The sequence below is a fragment of the Manis javanica genome, chromosome 4 (genome assembly GCF_040802235.1).
Source record: "Manis javanica isolate MJ-LG chromosome 4, MJ_LKY, whole genome shotgun sequence".
Classification (NCBI taxonomy): domain Eukaryota; kingdom Metazoa; phylum Chordata; class Mammalia; order Pholidota; family Manidae; genus Manis; species Manis javanica.
Genome location: NC_133159.1, coordinates 64716147 through 64731211, shown reverse-complemented (window position 1 = coordinate 64731211; position 15065 = coordinate 64716147). Strand labels below are relative to the sequence as shown.

Here is a 15065-nt window from a genome sequence, read left to right as displayed (position 1 = left end):
AATATGTTTTTCCATCCCTTGACTTTTAGTCTATGCTTGTCTTTGGGTTTAAGGTGAGTTTCTTGTAAGCAGCATATAGATGGGTTTTGCTTTTTTATCCATTCTATTACTCTGTGTCTTTTGATTGTTGCATTAAGTCTATTTACATTTAGCGTGACTATTGAGAGATATGTACTTATTGCCATTGCAGGCATTAGATTCGTGGATACCAAAGATTCAAGGTTAGCTTCTTTAGTATCTTACTGCCTAACGTAGCTCACTTATTGAGCTGTTATATACACTGTCTGGAGATTCTTTTCTTCTCTCCCTTCTTATTCCTCCTCCTCCATTCTTCATATGTTGTGTGCTTTGTTCTGCTCTTTTTAGGAGTGCTCCCATCTGGAGCAGTCCCTGTTGGATGCCCTGTAGAGGTGGTTTGTGGGAAGCAAATTCCCTCAGCTTTTGCTTGTTTGGGAATTGTTTAATCCCGCCATCATATTTAAATGATAGTCGTGATGGATACAGTATCCTTGGTTCAAGGCCCTTCTGTTTCATTGCATTAAGTATATCATGCCATTCTCTTCTGACCTGTAGGGTTTCTGTCGAGAAGTCTGATGTTAGCCTGATGGGTTTTCCTTTATATGTGACCTTTTTCTCTCTAGCTGTCTTTGAAACTCTTTCCTTGTCCTTGATCCTTGCCATTTTAATTACTATGTGTCTTGGTGTTGTCCTCCTTGGATCCTTTCTGTTGGGGGTTCTGTGTATTTCCATGGTCTGTTTGATTATTTCCTCCCCCAGTTTGGGGAAGTTTTCAGCAGTTATTTCTTCAAAGAGACTTTCTATCCCTTTTCCTCTTTCTTCTTCTGGTACCCCTATAATACGAATATTACCCCTTTTGGATTGGTCACATAGTTCTCTTAGTGTTGTTTCATTCTGGAGATCCTTTTATCTCTCTCTATGTCAGCTTCTATACGTTCCTGTTCTCTGTCTTATATTCCTTCAATGGCCTCTTGCATCTTATCCATTCTGCTTATAAATCCTTCCAGGGATTGTTTCACTTCTGTGATCTCCTTCCTGACATCTGTGATCTCCCTCCGGACTTCATCCCATTGCTCTTGCATTTTTCTCTGCATCTCTGTCAGCATGTTCATGATTTTTATTTTGAATTCTTTTTCAGGAGGACTGGTTAGGTCTGTCTCCTTCTCAGGTGTTGTCTCTGTGATCTTTGTCTGCCTGTAGTTTTGCCTTTTCATGGTGATAGAGATAGTTTGCACAGCTGGTACGAGTGACTGCTGGAAGAGCTTCCCTTCTTGTTCGTTTGTGGCCTTCCTCCCCTGGGGGAACAGCGACCTCTAGTGGCTTATGCTTGTCAGGTGTGCACAGACAGGGCTTCTGCTACCTGCCCGTTTGCTATGGAGTTTATCTCCGCTGTTGCTGTGGGCGTGGCCTGGCTGTGGCTGCTCCTCCAACGTGGTGGAGCCCTGTTGGAGGGGAAGCGGCCGTGAGGCTATTTATATCCGTAAGGGGCCTCTGTGCTCCCTGTTGCCCAGGGGGTTAGAGTGCCCAGAGATCCCCAGATTCCCTGCCTCTGGTCTAAGTGTCCTGTCCTGCCCCTTTAAGACTTCCAAAAAGCACTCTCCAAACCAAAACAACAACAGCAACAATGAGAGAGGAAACAGCAAAAAAAAAAAAAAGGAAAAAACATGCGATTTTTTTTTTTTTTTTTTCTGTCCTCAGGTGCCGGTCCCAGGCACCCGCTCACTCGTCCTGCTGCCCTGCCTCCCTAGCACCGGGTCCCTGTCCCTTTAAGGCTTCCAAAAAGCACTTGCCAAAAAGAGAAAAAGAAAAAAAGGGGAAATACGCGCGATTTCTTCCGACCTCAGGTGCCGATCTTAGGCACCCACCCACCGGTCCCGCAGGGAAAACACGCGATATTCTTTGTCCTCAGGTGCCAGTCCCAGGCACCTGCTCACCTGTCCTGCTGCTCTGCCTCCCTAGCACCAGGGTCCCTGTCCCTTTAAGGCTTCCAAAAAGCACTCACCAAAAAGAGAAAAAAGGGGAAAACGCGCGATTTCCTCCGTCCTCAGGCACCGGTCTCAGGCACCCGTCCTCCGGTCCCACAGGGAAAAACGTGGCATATTCTTTGTCCTCAGGCGCCGGTCCCAGGCACCCGCTCACCGGTCCCGCCGCCCTGCCTCCCTAGCACCGGGGTCCCTGTCCCTTTAAGGCTTCCAAAAAGCACTCACCAAAAAGAGAGAGAAAAAAAAAAGGGGGGAATAAACGCGCGATTTCCTCCGTCCTCAGGCGCCGGTCCCAGGCACCCGCTCACCGGTCCTGCTGCTTTGCCTCCCTAGCACCGGGGTCCCTGTCCCTTTAAGGCTTCCAAAAAGCACTCGCCAAAAAGAGAAAAAAAAAAGAGCAATAACGCACAATTTCCTCCGTCCTCAGGCGCCGGTCTCAGGCACCCGCTCAGTGGTCCTGCTGCCCGGCCTCTGTAGCACTGGGGTCCCTGTCCCTTCAAGGCTTCCAAAAAGCACTCGCCAAAAAGAAAAAAAAAGGGGGGGGGGAACGCACGATTTCCTCCGTCCTCAGGCGCCGGTCCCAGGCACCTGCTCACTCGTCCTGCTGCTCTGCCTCCCTAGCACCGGGGTCCCTGTTCCTTTAAGGCTTCCAAAAAGCACTCGCCAAAAAGAGAGGAAAAAAAGGGGAAAAACGTGCAATTTCCTCCGTCCTCAGGCGCCAGTCTCAGGCACCCGCTCACTAGTCCTGCTGCCCTGCCTCCCTAGCACTGGGGTCCCTGTCCCTTCACGGCTTCCAAAAAGCACCCGCTCACCGGTCCCTCAGGGAAAAATGCGCGATATTCTTTGTCCTCAGGTGCTGGTCCCAGGCACCCGCTCACCGGTCCTGCTGCTCTGCTTCCCTAGCACCGGGTTCCCTGTCCCTTTAAGGCTTCCAAAAAGCACTCGCCAAACAGAGAAAGAAAAAGGGGAAAAACGCGCGATTTCCTCCGTCCTCAGGCGCCGGTCCCAGGCACCTGCTCACAGGTCCCGCTGCCCTGCTTCCCTAGCAATGGGGTCCCTGTCCCTTTAAGGCTTCCAAAAAGCACTCGCCAAAAAAAAAAAAAAAAAAAACCGCTCCGGTTTCTTTCCACCCACCTGGAGCTGGGGGTAGGGGCGCTCAGGTCCCGCCGGGCTGGGGCTTGTATCTTAACCCCCTTCGCAAGGCGCTGGGTTCTTGCAGGTGTGGATGTGGTCTGGATGTTGTCCTGTGTCCTCTGGTCTCTATTTTAGGAAGAGTTTTCTTTGTTATATTTTCATAGCTCTGTGTTTTTGGGAGGAGATTTCCACTGCTGTACTCACGCCGCCATCCTGGCTCCGCCCCCCCATTTGATTATTATATGTGATTTATATGTGGGTACCACATTTCTCTCTTCATTATTATTATTTTTAATAAAATGCTGAAGTGGTAGGTAGATGCAAGATAAAGGTAGAAAACATAGTTTAGTGTTGTAAGAGAGCAAGTGTAGATGATCAGGTGTGTGCCTGTAGACTATGTGTTAATCCAAGCTAGACAAGGGCAATAAGACAACCACGGATGCAGCAGATTTCTCTCAGAATGGGGGGGGGTTCTAAGCCTCACCTCTGTTGATCCCGAATTTCTCATGTGATGGCCCCCCTGTGACTGTGCCTGTCTTAGGTTGTTCCTCCCTTGAGGAATCTTACCCATCTCTGGCTAACCAGTCATCTTCTGGGGCCATACAGGGAAATGTAAAGTTGGTAAGTGAGAGAAGCCTTATTTGAAAGGGTTAGTTTTTTACTTCTTTGCATATTTATGCCCTGTGGCTTCTATGCCCAGCATTTGTCTTGAGGTATCTTTACCACTTGGAAGAATTGTGATACACGGTAAATTCGATAAGAGGCACAAATTCTATTTAGGGGTTGTATTTAGGTAGGAAGAAGAAAAGCTATAGAAGTTGCAGGCGGAAGAAAACATTGGAAGATTGATTATTTCTTTGACGTATCCTCTTGTAGAGTAACTTAAGCATGTATAGGTTTTAAACTACTAATTAAATTGCACACACACATTAACATAATAGGAATACAGTTACATAACCTAAGCATACCTATATTTACCAGCCATCTCCAGTGAAACCAAGAAAACCAGTTAGGCACCATAGGCATTTGTGAAAACTTATCTATGATATGGTGGATATTGTCCAACTGAACTTGAACAGTCTGAGAGAAATCAGACAATTTAAAACAACCCATTCCTGGGGACTGTTCACATCCCATATGTTCTTTTAATAGTAAATAGTCTGTAGTTGTAAGATTATGGAGTGCTGCAACTTGCACTTCTCCTAATTCTTGGTTGAGTTCCAACAGTGTAGATCCAGTCAAATTTGTTGTTTTACTGTATGCACAGGCCAGCTTAGATATCTCCTTCTTCATTCCCATGGCAAGTCCAGGAACTGGTGGCATGAGTGTGTCTACACCTGTAGCAGTGCGTGGATCTTTGTTGGGGTTTTTTGATGATCCTCTTCTTGCATGAGTCTTCCCGAGAGTGCTGATGTTGGAAGTTCTTTTTCATATTGTATCTTAGTTCATTTTTGGGGTAGCCAAATTAGGCTTTGATCCTCTGTATAAGCACAAAAATCCTTTGCCTACCCTTTTATATGCTCTTTATATCATTGTGTAGAACTCATTGGAGGTCACTACTCAGGAACTGCTTTTTTTTTTTTTGTTATCATTAATCTACACTTACATGATGAATATTATGTTTACTAGGCTCTCCCCTATACCAGGTCCCCCCTATAAACCCCTTTACAGTCACTGTCCATCAGAATAGCAAAATGTTGTAGAGTCACTACTTGTCTTCTCTGTGTTGTACAGCCCTACCCTTTCTCCCACCCCCCCATGCATACTAATCTTAATACCCCCCTTCTTCTCCCCCTCCTTGTCCCTCCCTACCCACCCCTCCTCCCCAGTCCCTTTCCCTTTGGTACCTGTTAGTCCATTCTTGAGTTCTGTGATTCTGCTGCTGTTTTGTTCCTTCAGTTTTTCCTTTGTTCTTATACTCCACAGATGAGTGAAATCATTTGGTATTTCTCTTTCTCCGCTTAGCTTATTTCGCTGAGTATAATACCCTCCAGCTCCATCCATGTTGCTGCAAATGGTAAGATTTGCCCTTTTCTTATGGCTGAATAGTATTCCATTGTGTATATGTACCACATCTTCTTTATCCATTCATCTATCGATGGACATTTAGGTTGCTTCCAATTCTTGGCTGTTGTAAATAGTGCTGCGATAAACATAGGGGTGCATCTGGCTTTCTCAAACTTGATTGCTGCATTCTTAGGGTAGATTCCTAGGAGTGGAATTCCGAGGTCAAATGGTAAGTCTGTTTTGAGCATTTTGATGTACCTCCATCCTGCTTTCCACAATGGTTGAACTAATTTACATTCCCACCAGCAGTGTAGGTGGGGTCCCCTTTCTGCACAGCCTCGCCAACATTTGTTGTTGTTTGTCTTTTGGATGGCAGCCATCTTTACTGGTGTGAGGTGATACCTCATTGTAGTTTTAATTTGCATTTCTCTGATAATTAGCGATGTGGAGCATCTTTTCATGTGCCTGTTGGCCATCTGTATTTCTTTTTTGGAGAACTGTCTGTTCAGTTCCTCCGCCCATTTTTTAATTGGGTTATTCGTTTTTTGTTTGTTGAGTCGTGTGTGTGACTGGCTTTTAAGTAAACAAATAACTCCTTAAAAATAAAAATCACTGAATAAAATTAATGGAAACTTAGCGTTTTATCTAAATTTAAGTAATGGACAAATTCATAACCACTCTGAAATACAGCATTGCAGATTGGAATTTAAAATTATAAATGTAAGACTATATTTCAGAGTAAGCACTTAAGAGTCGTAATTGTTTGTAAGCATTTTAAAAATGTTAATATACAGTTAGGCAGCTATGAAAGGTAGGTGAAAGCAAGGAAAACAGTTGATAAAAGGAAAAACACTTACAGCAATGGAAGATAATAGAGGAATCTTTACATCAGGTATTTCACATAGGCCTTGCTGACTTAATAATACTTAAGTTGCAAATGTCCATTAACAATAAATGGTTGTGCAGACTGAGGTCATGTTTTAATGATGGTAAGTGCATATGATACATAATGTGTTCAATTAATATGTCTTGAAATGAAATCAGTCTTGCTAATCCAAGAATCATTTCCAAGTTTGTTCCTGGAATAATCAAGCTAATTTGGACTTCAAAATGACATATAGATGCTTTCTCATCTCATTTCTTATAAATCATCAGTCAGCTAATGCGTAAGTCAAAGACTGACTTAGGAAATTGAAAAGTTATGGTTGTTACCTGGTTTCAGGCAAAACTAAATCAAGGTGCTTAAATGATGTCCTTTTAGGACTTTGTTTCTTCTCTTGTCCGCTGAGAGATTTAGCCTTATTTTTTGCTACTCTAGGGAGAATCCTGTCTGCTTGGCCATCTGTCTCATTAACCATGTATCAGATCTCATGGAAGAACTGTGATTGGTGCTGTTTGCACCATATGGTGTGCATACGTTTGTGTGTTTATACACATACACGTGTACCTGTAGGTGGGGTCAGCCATGCTGAAATTAACTAACACCACATTCGTTTCATATATTCACTTACTCTCAAACTGTATATAAATGCAAACATGCAGTATACATTCCTGTGTGTCTGTCTGTCTTTGGCTAAACAGTATACTTGTGAGCTTTATACTGTTACATAACTTTTAGCTTTTTTCATATTTATTGCTGTATACTATTTCATTGTGAATAATGTACAAGTTATGTATCTTGATGTGCATTTGGGTAGTTACAAATAGTGGTATTGTGATCATACCTGTATATGTCTTTAGATGAACATATAATACATTTCTCTTTCTGTTTTCCCCATATGCATGCATCGCTATTGGATATATACCTAGGATTAAAATGTTTGGGTCATCCAGTGCATATTTATTGAACTGTAGATATCTCCAGTTTTCCAAAGTGATTGTATCAATTTATAGTCCTGCCAGAAGCGTATCAAGAGTTCTGGTTGCTCCATGTTCTTGTCAATACTTGGTTATATCTTTACAAGTCTTAGTCACTGTGATTTTGATTTCAGTTTCCTTGATAACTAAAGAAATCATCATTTCATGTTTATTAATTAATTTTATCTGTTATGTGTATGAAATGCCTGGTCAGCTCTTTGTCCATTTAAAAAATACTGGGTTGTCTGTGTTCTTACTGGTTTACAGGAATTTTTAAAATATATCTTGGGCATGAATCCTTTTTTAAAAGAAATACTACAAATATTTTCTACTCTGGATTGCCTTTACATTCTCTTCATGGTGTCTTTTGCCAAACAGATGTTTTAAATTGTAATATAATCCAATTGATCCATTTTTTTCAAATACTGCTTTTTGTGTACTCTTTGAGAAAATCCTGTCTACTCTCAGATCATGAAGATGTTCTCATGTTTTTTCTAAAAAGCTTAATTTTTTTTACCCATCATATTGAGATGCTTCATCTAAACTGATTTTTGTGTGTGTTATGTGGTAGAAGTCAAAACGCATTTTATTCCATGTGGATATCTAGTTGACCCAGTATAATCTACTTCAAAAAAAAAGCCTTGCTTTTCCTGCTGTTCTATAGTTTCTTTGTCATAAGTCAGGTGGCCATATTTGCTAATTCTTCTTTTGTTTAAAAAAAAGTAGTTGTGCCTTTTAAACATTTAAAAGTATTGTGATAACTAAAACCTATCAAAGTAAAGATAACTTCAGAAGAAGAAATTTTAATTTTGAGTTAAAAAAAATCCTTTGATTATGTTTTATCAGTACTATTTAATCAGCTTACTTCTAAGTTTTCTATGAGAAAAACAGGAAATAAATACAATAACAGGCACTTTTGGTATCAAGCCTTATGCACTGCCTTGTGTTCAAGGCTTCACATCTCTCCATGGATAGATGGATATCTTTTCCTTCTTTATGAATGAGGAGAAGGAATGATTTTAAAAGAAAAAAAGTTTGATAATTTCTGTAGTTTTCTGTTGAGTGTCACTCATTAAATAAGAGATACACTGCAAAAAACAATAACAGACCTGTCAAAATACCTTCTGCTTTTGATTAGCACTGGCCTATTCTCACAAATTTTTATAAGTAATATAAAGATGTTATTGATATTCTCAAGTAGATCTTGTTTTAACTTCTGGAAAACTTGAATGTTGACTGCTATTGAAGGAAGGATTAACATGTATCATGTATCACATGTTTTTCAGACTTAATCTTATTTTCTCCTAGAAAGAATTCTTCATTCACAGTGTTTATTGAATTATCATAATGCTGAGAGCCAGAGAGTCTCAGGGATTAAACTCTGGTTTAGGCAGTTAAGACTTAGGTTCAAATTCTGGCTCCATTAGCTGTGTGATCATAGGCATTTCTTGAATCTGTTGTTTATGGAAAATGATGATGCCTAGCCTGTCTACTTCTGAAGTTACTTTGAAGGTATATAGAGAAAATTATTTGTTACTGTAAAGCACAGTATCAGTAGTGTGGTTAAGACTGTGTGTTCTGGCACTTAACTAGCTGTGTAATGTTGGGTAATTAATTTTTTTAAGCTTCAGTTTTCTCATGTGTAAAATGGGCATAATAATAGTAGCACCTACCTCCATAGGTTTTAGAGAGCTTTAAATGAGTAAATGCATATAATGTTATAGAACCTGGAATATGGACATCATAAATGTTAACAATCATATACATCTATTGATTATGCACTTGTATTGGAGGTACTTTTATATAAATTATTTCACTTAATTCTTAGAACAGTGAGCTGTGGTGGGAATGTTTTTCTGATTTTCCAGGTAAGGAATTGGTGTCAGAGATGCTCAGGGTCACATAATGAGTAAGTGGTTCAGTTTGGATGCGAACCTAAATTTTTTTTTTCAGTATTGATTTGTCTTTCAAATAATATGCTGTAGGTGTGACTATACCATATGGACAAATCATCCTTGATTCATGTTTACAGAATTTTTCAAAGACTAAGTTTTGTGGAATTCCATTGTTTTCAAATACTTTTATCTTAATCTTTTCCTGTGTTTCTTTAGTTTGCCTAATAAGCTAGAGAACTTCTACTAAAGAAATAAACACGCTTTATTGATACATAATAAGAACAGTTAATGGTCTGTTTACAAACCACTGGACTCCTTGAGTCTGGCTGAGTTAGCTATGTGACTTTAGATTTTACCTTTGGAAAGGGAAAAATACTCTTGGGTTTTACTCTCTATTTGTAAGGTGCTCACTCTAAGTTGATGTGCAAAACTAATAACTTTATAGTCAAGGGAAAAGGTCAAAAGACCTATAAATGAGAAAAAATAAAAAAGGTCGAAAGACCCAGAAATGAGAAAAAATACTTAGCCTCAGATATTTCTATTCAAAGGAGATTTGGAGAACTGTATTGAAGTTTTTTATCTTTTTCCTGATGTAGTCCATTTTTTGAACTTGAGAAACTAATCCTTAGAGTACCTCCTGTGTGATGGCCTTTCACATTTCACTCCATTGCTATAAAATGGGCAGCATTCAAATGAACTCTTTACTTGGCACTTTATATTTAAAATCTATTTGTAAAAGTTTTCATGAAAAGGTTTGTGTACTTGGAACTAAAATTTTTTACTGACAATTTATCTGTTAAGTTGAATTTGTAAATCTTTGGAAAATAAGATAAGGTTTATGAATTTGATAAATGGCTTGGAATTTACCATTTAAGTGCAATTAGATTTAGGCAATTATGTAAGATAATGTATGTTTGTAGGTTATAATAATAAACACTGTTTCCTGAACTTTAATCCTTCTTTTATGACTTTGCTGTTTAGTTATTGTATCTGGATATAATCTGTATAATTCTTTACTGTAAGTTTTCTCTGACTAAAAATTTAAAAATAAATTAATGTGTTTAATGTTCTTTTTCTAATACTCTATAAACACTACCTAAATAAAAGTTCATTCTTTTATTATCTGAAATTACTAGCATAGGAATGAGTAATATATTTTAAGAAGTGTGGAATTAACTGAAATACTACATATGAATCAGCATATAGCTGTTAAATTTGTAGGGAAAACTGGTAGTCTCTGATGGTTAATGAGTCTGTAGCTTATAGAAAATTGGCTTCTAAATGTACTTCTAAAACTGCATTTATGTCCTTGGATTCACTTGTTTTTATATTTTTATTCAGTACTCTAATATGCAATAGGATTGTTGAATATTATTTTTAAATGACCACCTGATAATTTGTTACACTTTATATTTATTTTTGTATGTGATGTTATACTATATTAGTACAACCTCAGTGGTTCCAAATTACTCTGTTAATTAACACAGTTAAAAAAATTATACACCCAGTCCAGTATAATGAAAAAAAAATTTTTTTTGGATCAGTGTGGGATTGCCAGCTTTTCATTTTGTTAAAAAATTACAGTAGATAATTTACAGAAACTTCCTTTCACACTGGAAAAGAGGCATGGAATAGAGTTAGAATAAAAATCTTTAAACTGAGTAAATGCAGCTTTATGGAAAATGAAATATATTGTTTGTGTTTTACTTCACTGAAGACCAGTTTTTGGGATTCAATAGCCTAAACACAGAGTTTGATTCTTTATGTTCCCTTTCAGGTTTTTGTACCATCTTTCTAATGGTTCTTTGTCAGCTTCTTGAATTGTATCTTTTTTTACACTCTGATACACGAACAGTGTTGCCTTCTGGGTTTCTGTCCAAAAACCTCTTCTATACCTGCTTTGCCTTGGTTGACTTAATTTGCTTTCACACTTCAGTTGTGATTCATAAATTATGCTTTTGTGGACCATTCATGTTTTGAGAAGTAGCCTGAAGTTACCTACTTCTGAACTGGAAAAGTACAGTCTTCTGGTAAAGATTTTACTCCCTTAGATTTTTTTAAATTTTTAAATTTTTAAAAAATTTTGGTATCATTAATGTACAATTACATGAGCAACATTATGGTTACTAGACTGTCCCCATTATCAAGTCCCCACCACATACCCCCTTACAGTCACAGTCCATCAGCGTAGTAAGATGCTATAGAATCACTACTTGTCTTCTCTGTGTTGTGTTGCACTGCCCTCCCGTTCCCCCACCCTACACCATGTGTGCTAATCATAATGCCCCTTTTCCCCCTTATCCCTCCCTCCCCACCATCCTCCCCAGTCTCTCTCCCTTTGGTAACTGTTAGTCCATTCTTGGGTTCTGTGAGTCTGCTGCTGTTTTGTTCCTTCAGTTTTTTTCTTTTATATTTACACTCCACAGATGAGTGAAATCATTTGATACTTGTCTTTCTCCACCTGGCTTATTTCACTGAGCTTAATACCCTCTAGCTCCATCCATGTTGTTGCAATTGGTAGGATTTGTTTTCTTCTTATGGCTAAATAATATTTATTCCATTGTGTATATATACCACATCTTCTTTATCCATTCATCTCCTGATGGACACTTAGGTTGCTTCCATTTCTTGGCTATTGTAAATAGTGCTGCGATAAACATAGGGGTGCATCTGTCTTTTTCAAACTGGGCTCCTTCATTCTTGGGGTAAATTCCTGCAAGTGGAATTCCTGGGTCAAATGGTATTTCTATTTTGAGTTTTTTGAGAAACCTCTATACTGCTTTCCACAAAGGTTGAACTAACTTACATTCCCACCAACAGTGTAGGAGGGTTCCCCTTTCTCCCCATCCTCAACCACTTTTGTTGTTTCTTGTCTTTTAAATGTTGGCCATCCTTACTGGTGTGAGGTGATATCTCATTGTTGTTTCAATTTGCATTTCCCTGATAATTAGTGATGTGGAACATCTTTTCATGTGCCCGTTGGACATCTGAATTGCTTGTTTGGAGAAGTGTCTGTTCAGATCCTCTGCCCATTTTTTCACTGGGTTATTTGCTTTTTAGGTGATGAGGTGTGTCAAGTTCTTCATGTATTTTGGATGTTAACCCCTTATCGGATATGTCATTTACGAATATATTCTCCCATTCTGTAGGAGGCTTTTTGTTTCACTGATCATGTCCTTTTCTGTACAAAAGCTTTTTAATTTGTTGCTGTCCCCCTTGTTCATTTTTGCTTTTGTTTCCCTTGCCCGAAGAGATATGTTCAGGAAAAAATTGCTCATGTTTATATTCAAGGGATCTTTGCCTGTGTTTTCTTCTAAGAGTTTTATGGTTTTATGACTTACATTCAGGTCTTTGATCTATTTTTAGTTTACTTTTGCGTATGGAGTTAAGACAATAATCCAATTTCATTCTCTTACATGTAGCTGTTCAGTTTTGCCAACACCAGTTGTTGAAAGAGGCTGTCATTTCTCCATTGTATATACATGGCTCCTATATCGTGTATTAATTGGCTGTATATGTTTGGGTTTTTATCTGTGCTCTATTCTGTTCCATTGATCTATGGGTCTGTTCTTGTGCCAGTACCAAATGTCTTGATTACTATGTCTTTGTAGTAGAGCTTGAAGTCGGGGAGCATAATCCCCCCAGCTTTATTCTTCCTTCTCAGGATTGCTGTGGCTATTTGAGGTCTTCTGTGATTCCATATGAATTTTAGAACTATTTGTTCCAGTTTGTTGAAGAATGCTGTTGGTATTTTGATAGGAATTGCATTGAATCTGTAGATTGCTTTAGGCAGCATGGCCATTTTGACAATATTAATTCTTCCTATCCATGAGCATGGGATGTGTTTCCATTTATTGGTATCTTGTTTAATTTCTCTCATGAGTGTCTTGTAGTTTTCAGGGTGTAGGTCTTTCACCTCTTTGGTTAGATTTATTCCTAGGTATTTAATTCTTTTTGATGCAATTTTGAAATGAATTGTTTTCCTGATTTCTCTTTTCTGCTAGTTCATCATTAGTATATAGGTATCCCACAGATTCTGTGTATTAATTTTGTATCTTGCAACTTTACTGAATTGAGTTACTAGTTCTAGTAGTTTTGAGGTGGATTCTTTAAGGTTTTTTTATGTACAATATCATGTCATCTACAAACAGTGACAGTTTAACTTCTTCTTTACCAATCTGGATGCCTTTTGTTTCTTTGTGTTGTCTGATTGCCGTGATTAGGACCTCCAGTACTATGTTGAATAAAAGTGGGGAGAGTGGGTATCCTTGTGTTGTTTCCAATCTTAGAGGAAAAGCTTTCAGCTTTTTGCTGTTCAGTATGATGTTGCCTGTGGGTTTGTTGCATATGGCCTTTATTATGTTGAGGAACTTGCCCTCCTTACCCATTTTATTGTGAGTTTTTATCATGAATGGATGTTGAATTTTGTTAAATGCTTTTTCAGCATCTATGGAGATGATCATGTGGTTTTGTCCTTTTTGTTGATGTGGTGGATGATGTTGATGGGTTTTCTAATATTGTACCATCCCTGCATCCCTGTAATAAATCCTACTTGATCATGATGGATGAACCTTTTGATGTAGTTTTGAATTTGGTTTGCTAATATTTTGTTGAGTATTTTTGCATCTATGTTCATCAGGGATATTGGTCAATAGTTTACTTTTTTTTTGTGGTGTCTTTGCCTGGTTTTGGTATTAGAGTGATACTGGCCTCATAGAGTGAGTTTGAAAGTATTCCCTCCTCTTCATTTTTTGGAAAACTTAAAGGAGGATGGGTATTAAGTCTTCTCTAAATGTTTGATAACATTCAGTGATGAAGTGATTGGACCCAGGCCTTTTGTTCTTAGGTAGCTTTTGATTACTAATTCAGCTTCATTGTTCGTAATTGGTCTGCTCAGATTTTGTTTCTTCCTGCATCAGTCTTGGAAGGTTGTATTTTTCTATAGAAAGTTATCCTTTTCTAGTTTGTTGGCATATAATTTTTCATAGTATTCTCTAATAATTATTTGTATTTCTGTGGTGTCTGTAGTGGTTTTTCTATTCTCATTTCTGATTCTGTTTATGTGTGTACACTCTTTTTTTCTTGGTAAGTCTGGCTAGGCATTTATGTATTTTGTTTATTTTTCTGAAGAACCAGCTCCTGCTTTCATTGATTCTTTCTATTGTTTTATTCTTCTCTATTTTATTTATTTCTGCTCTGATCTTTATTATCTACTTCCTTCTACTGACTTTGGGCCTCATTTGTTCTTCTAGTTTCATTAATTGTTAGTTTAGACTGTTCATATGGGATTGTTCTTCTTTCCTGAGGTAAGCCTGTATTGCAATATACTTCCCTCTTAGCATGGCCTTTGCTGCGTCCCACAGATTTTTGCAGTGTTGAGTTATTGTCATTTGTCTCCATATATTGCTTGATCTCTATTTTTATTTGGTTATTGATCCATTGATTATTTAGGAGCATGTTGTTAAGCTTCCATTTGTTTGTGGGCCTTTTTGTTTTCTTTGTGTAATTTATTTCTAGTTTCATACCTTTATAGTCTGAGAAGCTGGTTGGTACAATCTTAATATTTCTGAATTTACTGAGGCTCTTTTTGTGACGTAGTATGTGATGATCTATTCTGCAAACTGCTGCTTTTGGGTGGAGTATTCTGCACACTGCTGTTTTTGGGTATAGTATTCTGTAAATGTCTGTTAGGTCCATCTGTTCTAATGTGTCGTTCAGTGCCTCTGTCTCCTTACTTATTTTCTGTCTGGTTGATCTGTCCTTTGAAGTAAGGGTGTGTTGAAGTCTCCTGAAATGAATGCATTGCATTCTATTCTCCCTTTTAATTCTGTTATTATTTGTTTCACATATTTAGGTTCTCCTATGTTGGGTGCATAGATATTTATAATGGTTATATCCTCTTGGTGGACTGACCCCTTTTATCATTATGTAATGTCCTTTGTCTCTTGTGACTTTTTGTTTTGAAGTCTGTTTTGTCTGATACAAGTACTGCAACTCCTGCTTTTTTCTCCCCACTTGTTGCATGAAATATTTTTTCCATCCCTTCACTTTTAGTCTGTGTATGTCTTTGGGTTTGAAATGAGTCTATTGTAGGCAGTGTATAGATGGGTCTTGCTTTTTTATCCATTCTATTACTGTTTGTCTTTTGATTGGTGCATTCAGACCATTTACA

The 15065-nt window shown here is 38.3% G+C and overlaps 1 protein-coding gene across 3 annotated transcripts in view; it reads left to right on the top strand.

Moving 5' to 3' along the window:
* The window catches only part of ZZZ3 (zinc finger ZZ-type containing 3), a 122757-nt gene that overhangs the window by 29396 nt on the left and 78296 nt on the right, over nt 1-15065 (top strand). The gene's annotated exons all lie outside the window — the stretch shown is intronic.